Here is a 16,700-nt window from a genome sequence, read left to right on the forward strand (position 1 = left end):
CATTCTGGAAGGTTCTTAAAATAAAACAAAATAAAATTTTATAATAAAACAAAAAAAAGGAATCGGGGCCAATTTAATAATATAATTAATTTTTTTTCAATTAACAGCCTCCGTGGTCTAGTGGTTAGAGCGTTAGGCTTACGATCTGGAGGTCCGGGTTCGATTCCCGATGGGGACATTGTCGAAATCACTTTGTGAGACTGTCCTTTGTTTGGTAAGGACTTTTTAGGCTTGAATCACCTGATTGTCCGAAAAAGTAAGATGATTCCGTGCTTCGGAGGGCACGTTAAGCCGTTGGTCCCGGCTATTAGCCGTAAAAAACACCTCCACCAACCCGCAGTGGAGCAGCGTGGTGGAGTATGCTCCATACCCCCTCCGGTTGATTGAGGGGAGGCCTGTGCCCAGCAGTGGGATGTATATAGGCAGTTTATGATTATGAATTACATTTTAAGGTTTACAGTTTAATTTTAAAAAATCGACGACTGACCCCATCAACCCTGGTGTCAGGGTTATTGAGCCCCCAAAGGCTTCCACATACTAAAGTGAGAATGAATAACGAAGAAAACAAAAACCAATACATATTAAACACATTAAATGAAGCTTGTAAATCTCTTCCAGACAGCCTCATATTGAAAAAGTACTTAAATACAAAAGCGACTATATCCCACATGGCTTAGACAGAGGTACACCTATGGAAAGATGAACTAAATCCCACACCTCACCGAGGTTTCTGTTAAACCTACGTGATAGGAGGTGAGCCGTATCGCCGTCCATAATGGTGTAAGAGTAAAGATAAGGTAAAATAAAGATCATAAAAACAATTTCGGAACAAGTTGGTGAAAGATGAAAATTATCATCAAACATCAAGCATACGCAAGCCTCAAAACAAATGACGGAAATTGTAAAAGTTGTTTTTAAAGTCAAAAGGAAACACTTGGAGCCGTAGTAGCTTAGTTAGTAGAACGCTTGCTTCTCACTTTTAGGTCGCAGGTTCTAATCCAGCACAGGCCTAAACCAATGATTGTCGAATTTGTTTTCGAACTCACGTTTGGATCATAAATGATTATCTCGTGCTCAGCGGCGAAGGAAAACATCGTGAGGAGACCTACATTTCCGAGGTATGTGACCCAACCTGTATTGGGCTGGTTTTCTCTTCGCGGGTTGAAAGGTCAGACAGGCTGTCGCTTCTGTAAAAAACCGGACCTAACAAATTTTCAGGTTAGGTAAGCGGACCCTGTGTAAAACGGATAAGGCTAGGGAGATGATGATGAAAGTTAAAAGGAAACATTTCTAAACACAATTATGAAACATTTTCGCGAGGTTCGTAATTATTTGTCGCTTTTCGCAGCGCGGTTTACCTCCACGTATATCTAATTATTTAGATAAATCGCTTTTGTGCTGACGGAACCACAAAAGCGCTATATAAGCGGTAAGACGAGATATACTGTCTAACATTACGCCTCTTCTTCTGAACCTTCGCGCAGACGCGCGAATGTTCAACAGCGCGTAATGAAATAAAATTATAACAACTCGAGTTACTTGCACTTTTATGGGAATGACGTGACTTATTGTAGATTTGCCACAGATAGCATTAACATGTAATATGTATACGATTTGATACCATGTCACATTAGCTTTTTTGACAAATTAAACCGTAAGTCTCATTAAATATCAGACGGCGTCCGTGGTCCAGTGGTTGAGCGTTGGGGTCACGATCTGCAGGTCCCGGGTTCAAAACCCAAGACATATCACAAAATTCACTTTGTGATCCCTCCTAGTTTGGTTTGGCTGATCTCCTGATTGTCCGAAATGATTCGTGCTTCGGAAGGCACGTTAAGACGTTGGTCCCGGTTACTACTTACGTAAGTGAGTAGTCATTACAAGAGCCATGTCAGGGGCCTTTGGCGGCTCAATAGCAACCCTGCCACCAGGGTTGAAAAGGTTGATCATCCACCTCACAACCCACACTATAGAAGACGGCTATACAAGTTGTGAGAAGCTGCAATAGTTTTAAGCGGATGAGACGACGGATGTAAAAATTGACAATCCAAAATGTAACTATGTTACCTACTGAATAAAGATATTTTTGAATTTGAAGAAGATTAAATGGCAAATATGATAGTGCGACAAGGTTCTAAAGTGGGTACATAATATTACCCATGACTGCACATAAACTCTCTCTCAATCCACGTAGTACTGTGATGGATATTGTGTAGTTGACGTGCGTCAAACACCGATGACGCATAATAACTGACCGCATATAATGCTGTCACGCCCACTCACTTCACACTCGGTTAAGAATAGACATTGCAGAAAACAGATGCATTTCATTGTCACTTTTATGAATGTTTCTTGTAGTGGACGTAGTAAGTGGAATTCCGTGGCCTCTGCCTATCCCGACGGGAAATAGGCGGGATATTATGTATGTATGAGATTTACTGCTGTTTACACAGAAATCCGGGCCCGACACTATTTCATACAAACTCCTTCCAAATTCGGAACTGTCACTGTCGCTATACAACCCTGAATGTAATGGGTTTAATTCATCTTGCGTTATACTCCGAATATTTCATATATTAATCTCATTTACCGTCTGCCTCCTTAGTAAGGAGTCCTTACTGCTTAAGAGCAAGCGAGACAGACAATCCCCACGCGCTCCCCCTTACTCCTTAGCAGCCTATGGCCTCGATTTCTGCAGACACCTTCTAATTTTATTTTAAGTTATACCCGTCATTTTCTTATCCGCCGAAAAAGAAAGGGACGGATGAAGTTAGTTAAAATGAATGAATAACCCGTTTAGGCATCTCGCTGGTATGCAATCCGTTCGACGTTAGACGGTTGTTTTAGATTTCTGCTTAAAATTGACGTGTATTCCATATACATATTTTAAATGCCTGTCGATTACCCGTCTCTTTCTTTTTCAACGGATAAGAAAATTACAGGTATAGGTAACTTAAAATAAAATTAGATGGCGTCTGCAGGAATTAGCGCCTATGGCTATGTAGACTAAAATAAAACCTAGAGGAGAGCGGAGCTGGAGTAAATTTAAATAAAATTGCACATAAAAGTTAAATTTGGACTGAATTTATAATATTATAGTTTTACATTGTTGAGAGAGTGAGTAAAGAGTGTTAGACGCGCCATCTTGCGGTCGAATTAAAAACTTAAAAAACCAGTGTTGCCACATTATTTTATGTGAGGATTCGAAACAAGGGGGTGAGGTAAATCTAGCTCAGCACCTGATACGAATTGGTGCGGAGCGGAGAGCTGCCATTCTATACGTAGTATTGTTCTTTATTATATGCTTGCGTCAAAGACCTACATTTTAAATGTACCTGTTGAGTGACTGTCCGAACAAATGTCTACACGCCTACTCGCTTCAACAGACTGTCTTTAAAAATAGACATTTCGCATGATGCATGTTTTTGTCAGCCGTGGTAGTCCAGTTGGTAAAACGTTTGCCTCTCACCAATTACTGTCGAATTTGTTTTCGAATTCATATTTGGAACATAAATGATTATCACTTGCTCAAGAGTGAAGCAAAACAGCGTGAGGAAACCCACATTTCCGAGAAATTCATTTTCGGAGGCATGTAACCTGTATTGGGCTGGTTTTCCCTTCGCGGGTTGGAAGGTCAGACAGGCAGTCTCTTCAGTACCTGGACCTGTCAAATCTTCAGCTTAGGTAAGCGGACCCCGTGAAAAAAGGGAGATGACGCATGTTTTTGTCACGTTTGTTGTTATCGCCGCCTATAAAGTGACCTAAGAAGCTAGTAAACAGCTTAATCGCGACGACAGAACAGTTATGATAACAATTATGCACTTACTAGACTTTCACGTTGATTATGATATCTTCATTCATCTGTTCCCAGTTCAGCCAGGTTAACATAGATTCTGCTTCGCTTATCGGTCTGATATCGTTACCTGTTAACATAAATTATAATATGATTCCTTCTGCATGGAATCACCAAATACCTCTGTCTATCTTGAGAAACACAATAATTATAAGTTACTTTGTCTATCTTGCAATTCGTGGTCACCACATAGCGTGGTATGTCTAACACAATGTAGACTGGCTTCGGGCAACACCCACTCCACCTGATATATCAATATCGGCGGACAATGCCATGACCCGGTCGAACAGAAACCGCAATGGAGTCCATATTGAACAACTTACAATAGATCCAAAGGCTCACCTGTATAACACCAACACCATATGTGAGATACAAGTTGGCTGTATACCACGTTACAGCCTGAGACAGTCATCTTCCCCGGGGGAAACCCAATGATGAACATTGGGTGAACCACATTTATAATAAGCATTGCAAATAAGTCCTGCATACAAGCACCGACAGATCCATACATCTACCTCCAGTGTATGTCTCTTAGACAAAGTAACATCTAGGGATATAGCACCAATAAGAACCATGGAGTAATAAACTACTAAGAAACTATTCTAAGGTACTTAGCTTTCAATACATATCTGGACTCCCTCTTTCAACACATATTAATTTCACATCTCAAAATTACATCTTCACGTGGGAAGTTTGAACTTGTGAAAAACAGTTAGGTAACCATAGCAACTAGATAACGATATCAGAGACAACTTACCATAGACTAATCAGTATTGCTATATTACAATATGTACATCTCGCGGAAACGCCGCGACACTCCCGCCGGGAACAATTAGAGTTGTAAGGTAATCATTAAATTGCGTGTCCATTCCCTTATCTTTTGAAGGGCTCGAACCGCTGCAGTCCGTCTTGGTCTATTTATTTCAGGTTGTTGTTCCAATGATTCATTGTCCATTATTTTATCATCATCATTTATTAACTCATTAAGTCTGTTATCATTCTCATTTTCATTCTCAGTCACTGCCGTTTTATTTGTCACATTCAAAATATCATAAGTTCTTTCTATGTCTTCAGCATTTGTAGTTTTATTGTTGTTGCATGTATCTATATGTATATCATCTACGTCTTCTGTCGCAACATCAGGTGTATTCACTGACTGATCCGAAGGCAACCAAAGGGGTTCTGAATTCTTGGTAGTATCTTGAGGTACTGGATCATATTGTTCCTCATCTTCGGCTTCCAGAGGATACAAGTGCGCAATAGATCGCGTAAAGATAGAGTTTCCTACTTTAACTTGAGCTACTCTAACCAATCCATCAGAGCCTTTGATCAAAGAGATAATTTTCCCGACTTTCCAACCTTCACGGTTTTTATCTCCTTTGATTTGAACTATCTGGCCTTCTTGCGGATTTAACTTAGAAGTCACACGTGGTTGTTTAAGCGAGTGATTATATCTCTCACGTAGACTTGGTAAGTAGCGATTTTGAAACATTTCTTCGAACTCTTGTAGTATTGTACGAGCCTTCTTCCATCCTTTAATTAAGTTGGTCTTCGTTGATGTACCTTGTATTGGTAGTCCATTCTGCGCGGTCTCCATTATGAGACATCTGCCAGGTTGAAGAAAATCAGATGGTTTCAAAATAAACTCTAGTTCTGCATCAACAGAGGTTAAAGGTCGCGTGTTTAATACAGCTTCTATTTCTTTTACTATCGTTGACAGTTGACTATCATTCAATAGGTGTTTTTGTAGTGTTCTACGCATACAATGTTTCACTAGTCCTACTAGTCGTTCATAGAAAGCTCCAAACCAAGGCGCAAGTTCGGGTATAAATCGCCATTTTATCTTATTTTGAACACAGTATGGTTTAGACACTATGTCAGATATCAATTTGAAGTGTAAGGCATTGTCAGAAGTAATAAGTTCTGGTACTCCTCTAGTAGAACACATTCGCCTAAGAGCGGATAGTCCTTCTTCAGCTGATAAATCTTGCACAACTTCTAAGTGTATAGCTCTAACTGCAAGGCATGTAAATAGACATATCCATCTTTTGCTGGTACCTGTCTCTGTTTTGACCAATACAGGTCCTAAATAATCTACTCCAGTAAACGTAAAGGCTTTGCTATAATTAACCCTTTCATATGGCAACGCAGGTGTGGGTGGTAGTTTGAAGGGTCCACCGCCATGCTTCGAACAACGTGGACATTTCTTTAAGATCTTCAAAACTTGTCTCTTGCCTTGCGGTATCCAGTAGGTTTGCCGAATTATACTTAGTGTATGACTAGCACCAACGTGGTAGTTCCTTTCATGTGTATCTTTGATTACTTTATTGGTAAAGTTACAATCCTTAGGTATTATCATAGGATACCTCTTATCAAATGACCAGTTGGCATTCCTAAACCTGCCCTTGCATCGTAAGATACCATCTACATCCTTGAACAATCCAAGGTTACGACTGAGACTTGTTTCTTTACCATTCACTTCCTCTTTAAAATATTCTGACTGTATTTTTCTAATTTCTTCCAGTGTATTATGTGAGTCAGTTTCTATTCCTCGTTCCATTAACTGGTGGTCGTCATGAGAGTTATCTTCATTCTCTACAACCATTGACTCAGGGATCTTATCTTGTACATCATCAGTACTCGTCAGATCCTCCCCAATCAAAAAAATTGTATCACTCCTTGTATGTGTAGGCCAAGTATTCGGATCTTGAAGTAGAAAGTCTGGTCCTGTCAACCACTTTCTTCCGTCTTCGATAGAATTCGTTGGTCTAGTAGCTGCATCAGCTGGATTAAGTTCTGACGGTACGTATCTGACAATCAAGTTTTTATTACGTTTTATCTCTTCGATCCTCCTTGACACAAATGGAGTCAATAGCTTATTCGAGTTGAACCAATCAATGACAATCTGACTATCAGTCCATAGCACTTGCTTGCTTACATTCAAATTAATGAATTTAGTTACATATTGTATCAGACGACTTCCAATTAATGCTCCAAGTAACTCCAGACGTGGTATTTTCAAATGTTCTTGATCTTTGATTGGTACGAGACGAGATTTGCCAATCACAAAACTCTTCTCATCTTCTCCAACTACATAAACCACTGCTGCATAAGCTCTGGTTGAAGAGTCCGTAAAGCAATGTATTTCACAGTCGTTACTCTGCGCATTTTTCAGGTAACATCTATCTAGACTTACTTCCTCAATTTCATTCAAATGTTGTTTGATGTCAACCCATTTATCAACAATATCTTTGGGTAATGGTGAGTCCCATTTTATTTTCATTTTCCATAAATCTTGTAAAAGTAATTTTGCTGATAGAAGTGCTGGTACGGCATAGCCACATGGATCATACACAGATGCAACGCTTTTTAGGATACCTCTCTTAGTATTTGTGTTATCCTTTGCACATGTTTTGATGTGAAGTGTATCATCTTCTAGGTGCCAGTTTAAACCCAGTATTTTAACTATTTGATTTGAAGAAATATCTGGAACTTGTCGCATAAAATCTTTTGAATTAGAACTCCAATCTCTCAAGTTCATAGAAATCTGTTGAAATGTTTCCTTAGAGACACGATATAGTTCCAAAGCCTTTTCTGTATCATTTGTTCCGGTAATGACATTATCCACATATATGTGATCTGCTAGATTTCTTACGTTCTCGTTGTCAGAGCTTGACAAATGGTGTTTTATAGTGGCATTTAGTATAAATGGACTTGAAATAACTCCAAACGGAACTCTACAAAATCTATACTGTATTATATTGTCATCGGTTGGTTCTTTGTTAGGGTCTTTGATCCACAGGAATCTGGTTACGTCTCTATCTTCTGCTTGAAGGCCTACTTGAAGAAAGGCCTTTTCAACATCAGCCGACATAGCCACCTTGTTTGACCTGAAGCTAATGATCAAACCAGTGAGGTCTCCTATCATTGACGGTCCTCTGTACAAACACTCGTTCAAGCTCTTTTCGCCATTAATTTTTGCGGAGGCGTCGTAGACTACGCGGCCTCGTTTTCCGTTTTGGTGTACCATATGATGTGGTAAATAATGTACAGGATGAGTTGTTTTATTAGAAGCTAAAGGTTCGACAGCTTCTATAACTTTGGCATCCAACTGCTCCTTGAGGATCTCATAGTAGGTATCGAGGGTCTCAGTATCCGATCGTTTCAATAAACTTTTTAATCTACCAATTGCGAGACCATAATTCGATGGAAGTTCGGGAGGGTAGTGCATCCAAGGCCATTTTACTTGGTATCTCCCATCTTCAAACTGGGTAGTTTTATTGAAATGATGAACTGCTTCCTCTTCCAGTGTGGACTTTGGTGAATCGGTAATCCCTATCGACTCTAAATCCCATAAGAGTTTTATGTTTCCACTTTCTAACGGTAGATCAGGTGGATCCAGTTTAACTTCACACGAAGATTGGAAATATGTCAGTACCGACAGTTGTTCACTTAACTTGTTCGGTATTTTACCAGAAAGAATCCAACCAAATTCAGAATCAACCAAGTACAAGCCTTCCTTGATGCACATCTTCTTTGTAGATATGATGGTGAAATAGTAGTCATTTCCGAGTAGAATGTCGATGCGGTCTGATAATGAACCATCATCAGCGAGTGGATATTTTTCTTGGGTACTCGAGTCCAGTAATTCCTTGTCAGGCTGTGAAACACCGTGCGATATTGAAGGTACAACATTGGCGTAAAAGGTTTTAATTGATTTGTCTCGTGTAACGATTGCCAATTTAACTAGAGGGCTTTCCAGTTCGTGAGGTTTCTGAGATCCAAATGTAAATATCGCCAAATTATTTTCCTCTACAACTTGAAGATTCAGCTCTTCAGCGATCCCTCGAGTGACGTAACTTCGTTGGCTACCACAATCGAGCAAAATCCGACAGGTCTTAAGAATATCACGACCTTGAACCGCAGCTACCGCCGTCTGCAATACCGTAGATCCATCTCTAATATGCAGTACGCTCGTATTCTCTTTTACTTTGTTTTGAAGTCTCTTCGGACATAATGCTTTATTATGGAAACCAAACCGTCCACAATATTGGCAATTTTTCTTTTTATTGCAGTCACGTACTAAGTGACCAGTTTTAAAACAGCTAAAACATCTATTTCTGGCTTTTAATTTTGCTTTCCTTTCATCAATTGCAGTAACTTTATTGCATTCACCTTTGTGATCTCCATCACAAAATACACATGACCATTTCTCCTTTTTGCCTCCATGAAATTTATTATTTCTTTCTCCATTAGAATCGAATTTCCTTTTAGTTGGTTTATTATTTGGTCTTGAATTCCAAGAAGACGACCTAGGATTCGCAGTGTTCCATTGCCTCTTATAGTAATTTGTTCCATTAGAGTTATAATTTGTTCTTGGATTATTGGCCTCGTTCACATGTAATGTTTCCACCGTATATGGTGATGTCTCGTTTGAAGTATTCACTTGAGTAACTCTGTTCGCTTCTTCCTTCGCTGATATTACTATGGAGAGTTGTTTTAATATCTCTTCTATCGAGTTTGTTGCCTCAGCATCCAATCTCATTTTGATTTCGTAAATAATATCAGTAGGAAATTTTTCCATAATAAGGTATTGAATCTGATTGGTATTAGTATTTTCCTTCATAGACTGAAGTATTCTAAGGTGCCTTGAGACTTCGTCTAAGGTTTGTCGACTCTCTTGTATATTTCCAGCTCTTTTAATCATGGTAAGTGCCTTATGGTGAGCATATATGATCTCACTGTCTTTCCCATATCTTGCTTTTAAGGTATCAACTGCAAGTTTATAACTACGGTTTGTTGTATCAAATCCATCTACAAGTCTTGCCGCATCTCCCTTGAGTGAGCTCTTGAGATAAAGCAGCTTGTCCACATCATTTAAATTTCTTCGTCTTATATTAGACGTGAACTGATCCCAAAATGAATGCCATTCGAGCAGATTTCCGCTGAATTCGGGTAATTTCAAATCCGGTAACTTGCTATAACTTGATGATTTATTAACTTCTGTCGAGGTTGAAGGTTGATCCGCTTGAATTTTCAGCTTGGCGTCCAACTCTGCCAAGACTTCTTCTCCTTGTAGTTGATAAGTAGTGAAATCTGATATCTCATCAGGGTCAGGGTTATTGCATATTTTGAAATAGTTATATAGTTCACATGTAAAGCGTGACAATATGGCTGTAAGTTTAGTTTTTATAATTTGTGCCTTTTCTAGATTATGCTGATCTATTGAGATCTTACAAAGGCAGTGACCTTGATCAGTTAAGTTCCTTATTTCTTGGACAAATTTGGATAACCTGTTTATCAGTATTTCTTCCATTGTTAGACATGAATTCCTGAAAACAAGTTCAACAGTGTACCAATGTACAGAACATATTATACATTGATGTAATGTACAAACACATACACAAAGGAAAAACCTATAAGGTAATTATTTAATTAAATATCTATACTGTCACATAAACATCAATAACAAATTATAGTATTCAATAGTATTTAACTTTAAAGTACTCTTATCAGTAGATAAGATTAAAGTATTAATAAGAAGTATTTGCTAATAACTTCCCCTTAACATGAATTAATCCATACATTTACATACATTCTAAAGTTTGGTAGGTATTTTACTTTAAAACATTTACTGCATACTCTGCCTACCCTCTTAGTAATACATCACGTAATATATGTAGAATAGCGTCATAAAATTACTATCCCACTGATACATACATAAAGTTAACTTTTCGTGTGCGTTCGAGATGTTTCTGCCATATTAGAAACAATGTTTCACATACCTTATATCCGTTTTGGTAACAATCAGTAGGTAGGTAGGTATATTTGCCGCGTACCCACAGCTGCAATCGAGCTGGATCAGTATTCGACTATCCACTCATAACCGCTTATTATAAGTTTCCAATAAACTGCGGTGTTCACCTGTTAATAATAACGTAAAACATTGTAGACTATGACCGTTTTTCTTACAAAGATTCCCGGCAAAATCATAATTATTTCAGTCGATTCTGTATAACTTGTTTACACTGAACGGAATCAAGTCAACTAGAAATCTAATTCAATACATACTTATTGAATATACACAACTTATCGAAATTACACTATTATCTTCAAACTAAAAGATATTTCTTTTCACGTAGATCGACCTAAACTTTCAATTGTTTTTCAAAACAAATGAAGTTAGCTTTGTTCGTAAGTATCAAGACTTCGTTATCATATAAGAAAAGTAAAAAATCTCAAAATTAGCAAGCGAAAACTAATAAAATGATTTACAATAATACTCACCAGTGTATGACACACAAAATTAATCACTTTAAATAAGTTGACACTAATTATTAACAGATTTTATAGAATTTTTCACTTCCAACACCTCCGTATAGAAACCACAAAGGACAAAAATAAAAATGTCCGCCATTGCTCTTATGTTGGTAAACCTGCGGTCAGCCGAGAAAATGTCTGATGGATATTTTCTTTTTAAATATTACTTACGTTACAAACACGTAATAATCTTAAACTTAAATTAGCTTAAAATTAATAACAATATTTACTCTTAATAATACCAACTTATTTCAGAGATAAAGATATTTATAGTCGTACATACTTTCAGCGGAACATTCGCCATGTTGGTAATACGCACGTTCACGCAAACCGTGCTTATTCCAGTACATTTTGATTTCTGACAAATATTTGGAATTAAATATATATGTGTGACTTAATTCCAAACATAGTATAAAAATACTAATAACAATATTAACATCAAGCATATCATGGGACGGACCTTATTAGCTAGTTAGCTAAGAAATAGTTGTTCACGTACTATTCAGTTTGTTTAGTTCCTTGACCTGGCAACAGATGGCGTTATGAGTCACAACTTTCAATTATTTTATAAAAAATTTAAAGTTTTCAGTAATGTCAGTGCATAATTGTATCATATTCATTTCGGATTCAACCCAATATATCTAAACATAAACTATCCCAGCATCTCCACCAAATATCGCCGCCTATAAAGTGACCTAAGAAGCTAGTAAACAGCTTAATCGCGACGACAGAACAGTTATGATAACAATTATGCACTTACTAGACTTTCACGTTGATTATGATATCTTCATTCATCTGTTCCCAGTTCAGCCAGGTTAACATAGATTCTGCTTCGCTTATCGGTCTGATATCGTTACCTGTATGGAGACGAGTACTGGCTGGCACTAATCCCACCTTATTTTGTCAACGATTACTACCGTAATAGGTACAGGGGTGTTCGTTGTAAATCACACACACGAGTTCAGTACGACAACTGTATAATAACAATCACCATCACAATCACATGTTAGTCACGTTAAACTAATTAAGTACGATTTCAAAGGTAGCAGGACACAATACGAATAATAAAAAATACAAAAAAAGCAACACTCCGGTCTAACTATTGAGCGCCATATTGTGAATTGACCGACCCCGCGCAGGCGGGGGAAAGGTCCCTTATTGGCCGTGCAATAGGGTAGGCGGGAGATTTGAACTGCCACACCACCCCCCTACGGAGACAATGAACCCCAAGGTAAGTATAAAGGAAGAACCAAAAAGTAGCTTACATGTCAGCCGGGATTTTAAATCGGACTCTGCGACCTGGACGTGTCGTGTAAGGCGGTGCCAGTTGTGCCTTCTGTGAAACAGGTATCGGTGCAGCTGGTGTTGCTGCAGTAGTAGGTGCAGATGCGGGACTTGGCAGCGGCAGATCCGGAACAACTGTGGCAGGTGCAGGCGGAGCAGGCGAGACTGGAGGTAAGGTGAGTCTATTTGGTGTTGTAAATGGTAGGACGTCATCGGTGTATGCGGGTTTAACACGATCCAAGCTAACCTCAACATTTTTGTTGCCGGTAGCTATGGTGAGTGTTTTATCCTTGCGCGCTATGACCTTATAAGGGCCAAGGTAAGGAGGTCTCAACGACGGGCGTACGGTATCGTCTCGAAGAAAAACGTGCGACGCAGTGTCCAGGTCCTTGGATACAAAGGTAGGTCGTTGACCGTGACGTGAGGTAGGTGTTGGACGTAGCTGGGACATGAAACGTCTTAATTGGGCTGCCAAATTAGTGGTATCTTCCACGCGGTTGTCGGAGGCAGTAGAGTGAGATATAAACTCGCCGGGTAGGCACAACGGTTCGCCGTACACTAACTCGGCTGGAGAGCAATTAAGATCCTCTTTCAGAGCCGCACGCATGCCGAGAAGTACCACAGGAAGAGCTCTATGCCAGGATTCTTGATGGCTCATTAAGGCAGCTTTTAGTTGTCGATGCATTCTTTCTACCAAGCCGTTCGCACACGGGTGATAACTCGTGGTACGGACGCGCTTGATGGAGCAGAGTTGCAGGAGAGCATGGAAGAGGGCCGATTCGAATTGGCGACCCTGATCTGTGGTGACCAGAGCGGGTACGCCATAGCGGGATATCCATTCCCGATGGAAGGTTTCAGCGACTTCTTCTGCGTTCATTGTAACCATAGGCCAGGCTTCCGGCCACCTCGTAAATCTGTCAACAGCGGTCAAACAGTATTGGAATCCCTTGCTGTGAGGCAGCGGTCCAATAATATCCACATGGACATGTCGAAAACGCTGCGATGGGTTAGAAAAAAGTCCGAGGGGAGATTGGGTATGTCTGGTGACTTTGGAGCGTTGGCACGCGAGGCAATTGCGAGCCCACGTTCGGCAATCTTTATTCATGCCGGGCCAGACAAACCGATCAGCTACTAATTTAGTAGAAACTTGCGCGCCAGGATGATGCAGGTTATGCAGTTTGTTAAAATAAGCTCGTCGAAAGGAGGGAGTGAGGTAAGGCCGGGGTTTGTTGGTGGACACGTCGCAGTAGATGGAGATGTCGGTACCAGGTACTTTGACCTTCTCCAGTTTAAGTGACGAGTCGGTTCGTGCCTTGTGGAGTTCCTCATCGTTCTCCTGGTCCTCCGAGAGCAGCGTGAAGTCGTCCTCGAGGTGTATGGACTCAACACGGGACATAGCGTCTGCAACAACGTTGTCGGTTCCCTTGATGTGACGAATGTCTGTGGTAAACTGGCTGATGAACGAGAGTTGGTTTAGCTGAACTGGCGGGAGCTTTTCGCGTTTTTGGTGGAAAGCGTAGACCAAAGGTTTGTGATCCGTATAGATGGTAACATGTTCTACTTCCAGGATATAACGAAAGTGTTGGACGCTCTCGTATACTGCCAGTAGCTCTCGATAATAAGCTGGCCAACCGGTTTGCTTCTCGTTCAGCTTTTTACTAAAAAATGAAAGTGGTTGCCACTGGCCGTCGGCATGCTGTTGCAGGCAAGCCCCGATGTGGGTGGACGATGCGTCGGTGAAGAGACCGAGATCAGCGCCGGCGGCAGGATGGACAAGTGTCGTTGCATTGGCAAGATGGTCTTTACATTTTTGAAAGGCTTCCTCTAAATCAGTCGACCAAGGAATCGGCTTTTTTCCTTTTCCTTGAGTTGCCGTAAGGACGTTGATGAGGGGAGCCTGTAGCTCAGCAGCGTTGGGAAGGAAGCGGCGATAGAAATTAACCATTCCTAAAAATCTGCGAAGTCCCTCGACGGTCTTCGGTAAGGGGAAACTCTGCAGAGCTTCGATCCTCTCCGAAGGTGGGGAAATACCTTCCGCGGAAATGCGGTAGCCCAGGAAGGTTACCTCTTTAGCACCCAGTACGCACTTTGAGGAGTTGATCACAACACCGAAGTCTTGTAGGCGCTTGAATAGGATGCGTAGGTGCTCCTGATGCTGGGCAGTATCCCTGGAGTAGACGAGGATGTCGTCGACATATGGGAAACAGAAGTTCATACCCCGAGTGACCTCATCGATGAACCTCTGAAAAGTTTGGCCTGCATTGCGGAGCCCAAAGGTCATAAAAGGAAATTCGAAGAGGCCAAACGGGGTTATGATGGCCGTCTTCGCAATATCCTCGTCCGCAACAGGAATCTGATTATAGGCCTTTACAAGGTCGATGGTGCTAAAGACGCGTGATCCAGCGATGTTGTGACCAACGTCCCCAATGTGTCGTACTGGGTAACGATCCGGCACAGTTCGCGCGTTTAATGCGCGGTAATCGCCACAGGGTCGCCATGTGGAGTCTTTTTTGGCCGCTAGATGAAGCGGTGAGGACCAAGGACTCTTAGAAGGTCTCGCAGTCGCATTCTTTACCATAGCTTCGAACTCAGTCTTAGCAGCGAGTAGTTTCTGGGGTGCGAGCCTACGTGGGCGACTGGAAATGGGGGGACCATCGGTGGTGAGGATGTGATGAACCGTGGAGTGTGTAACAGATTTCGGTAGGCCAGGGGGTCTCGTAATGCTGGGGAATTCCGTTAGAATCTTGGTGAACTGCGAATTAACGTCGTTGACGGCGACAGTTTTAACGCTGGTTTGGCTGGTATTTGCAACCGATGCAGGCGCTGTAAGATTGGTTCTACCGTCAATAAGGCGTTGATTGCGACAGTCAGGGAGCAAGCCGTAGTGGGCTAGAAAATCGGAGCCTATGATAGGAGTGGCTACGTCAGCGATGACGAAATTCCAGGGAAACTCCCGTCGAAGACCTAAATTGAGTCGCAGGGCCAGGTTGCCGTATGTCTTGATACTGCTTCCATTTGCGGCGCGGACGTCAAAATTGGTCGCATTATAGCGGCCTTTGAGGAAATGGCGAGGAAAGCAGCATATGTCTGAACCGGTATCGATTAAAAATCGATGACGCGATCCGGGGTCAGACACAAACAATCGGCGGCCAGTGTGAGAGCAACCAGTTTCCGCCACTACTAGTTGCTTGTGGAGTTTTCCTGAGACCTCCAACCACATGGGCTCGTACATTTGGTGGCTTTAGAAGCGAATTTCTTATGGTACCAACATAATTTGGTGCCTTCCCTAGATGTGGAGTTGGTGCGAGATGTGGCGTTGGAGCGAGATCGAGATCTGGAACGTTGGTGCTCTTTAAAAAGGATATCTACTTTCTTGGTAAGTGCCTCCATACTATTTATCAGCGTAGTGAGGTCAGGAAGGGTGCTGGTATTAGCAGTAGCAGCATAGACGTTGACTGAAGGGTGTCCCACAGGTGAGTCTGCAATAGCATCTGCTATTTCAGCGACTTTGTCCAGCGGCAGGTCTTTCTGAGCGATGAGTATACGCTGAACTTCGCTGGGTAACCGACGCATCCACAGTTCGCGGAGTATTCCTTCATCCTTCATGGAGCCGGCTAAGGACCGTAGGTGCCGTAGAAAAACTGAAGGTTTTCTATCACCCAGCTGTTCCTCACTGAGGAGCTGACGAATTCTGCGTTCCTTTGAAGTGGAGAGTCGACGTATTAACTCCGTCTTCAGATGTTCATACCTGTCCTTGGCAGGTGGGTTGGATATGATATCTTCCACCTCATCAACTATCCTTGAGTCCAGGACAGAGAGTACATGACCATACTTGGTAGCGTCCTGAGTAATTCCACAATTTTCAAATTGTGTCTCTGCTTGAGCAAACCAACAAACTGGCTTTTCAGCCCAAAAGGCAGGTAATTTCGCCGTTACTGCATTCACACAAGGCTCGGGGTTGGTTGTAGTAGCGGCTTGCAATGCCGCTAATTGCTGACGCAACTGCTCAAGCTCACTTTTTAGTTCCTCCTCCATATTACAATTTAACACTGAGTAATAGTAATAATAATTAACACCGTTGTAAAAGACAAAGAAACTAAAGTAAGTGAAATGTAAATGTACACTAAAACACAAGGAAAATGTTTAAACAGAAATCCGAAATATAGTACCAAAATTCACACGTAAGCAGTACCTGCAGAACATACACAGTAGTACAGCCCTATTCTAAAAACAATAATAAAAT

At 41.1% G+C, this 16,700-nt stretch overlaps 1 protein-coding gene across 2 annotated transcripts in view; it reads right to left on the reverse strand.

Moving 5' to 3' along the window:
- The window catches only part of LOC126382062 (adenylyl cyclase 78C), a 212,406-nt gene that overhangs the window by 54,579 nt on the left and 141,127 nt on the right, over positions 1–16,700 (reverse strand). The window lies entirely within an intron of this gene.

This window comes from Pectinophora gossypiella, chromosome 3, assembly GCF_024362695.1.
Source record: "Pectinophora gossypiella chromosome 3, ilPecGoss1.1, whole genome shotgun sequence".
In the NCBI taxonomy this organism is placed as follows: Eukaryota; Metazoa; Arthropoda; class Insecta; order Lepidoptera; family Gelechiidae; genus Pectinophora; species Pectinophora gossypiella.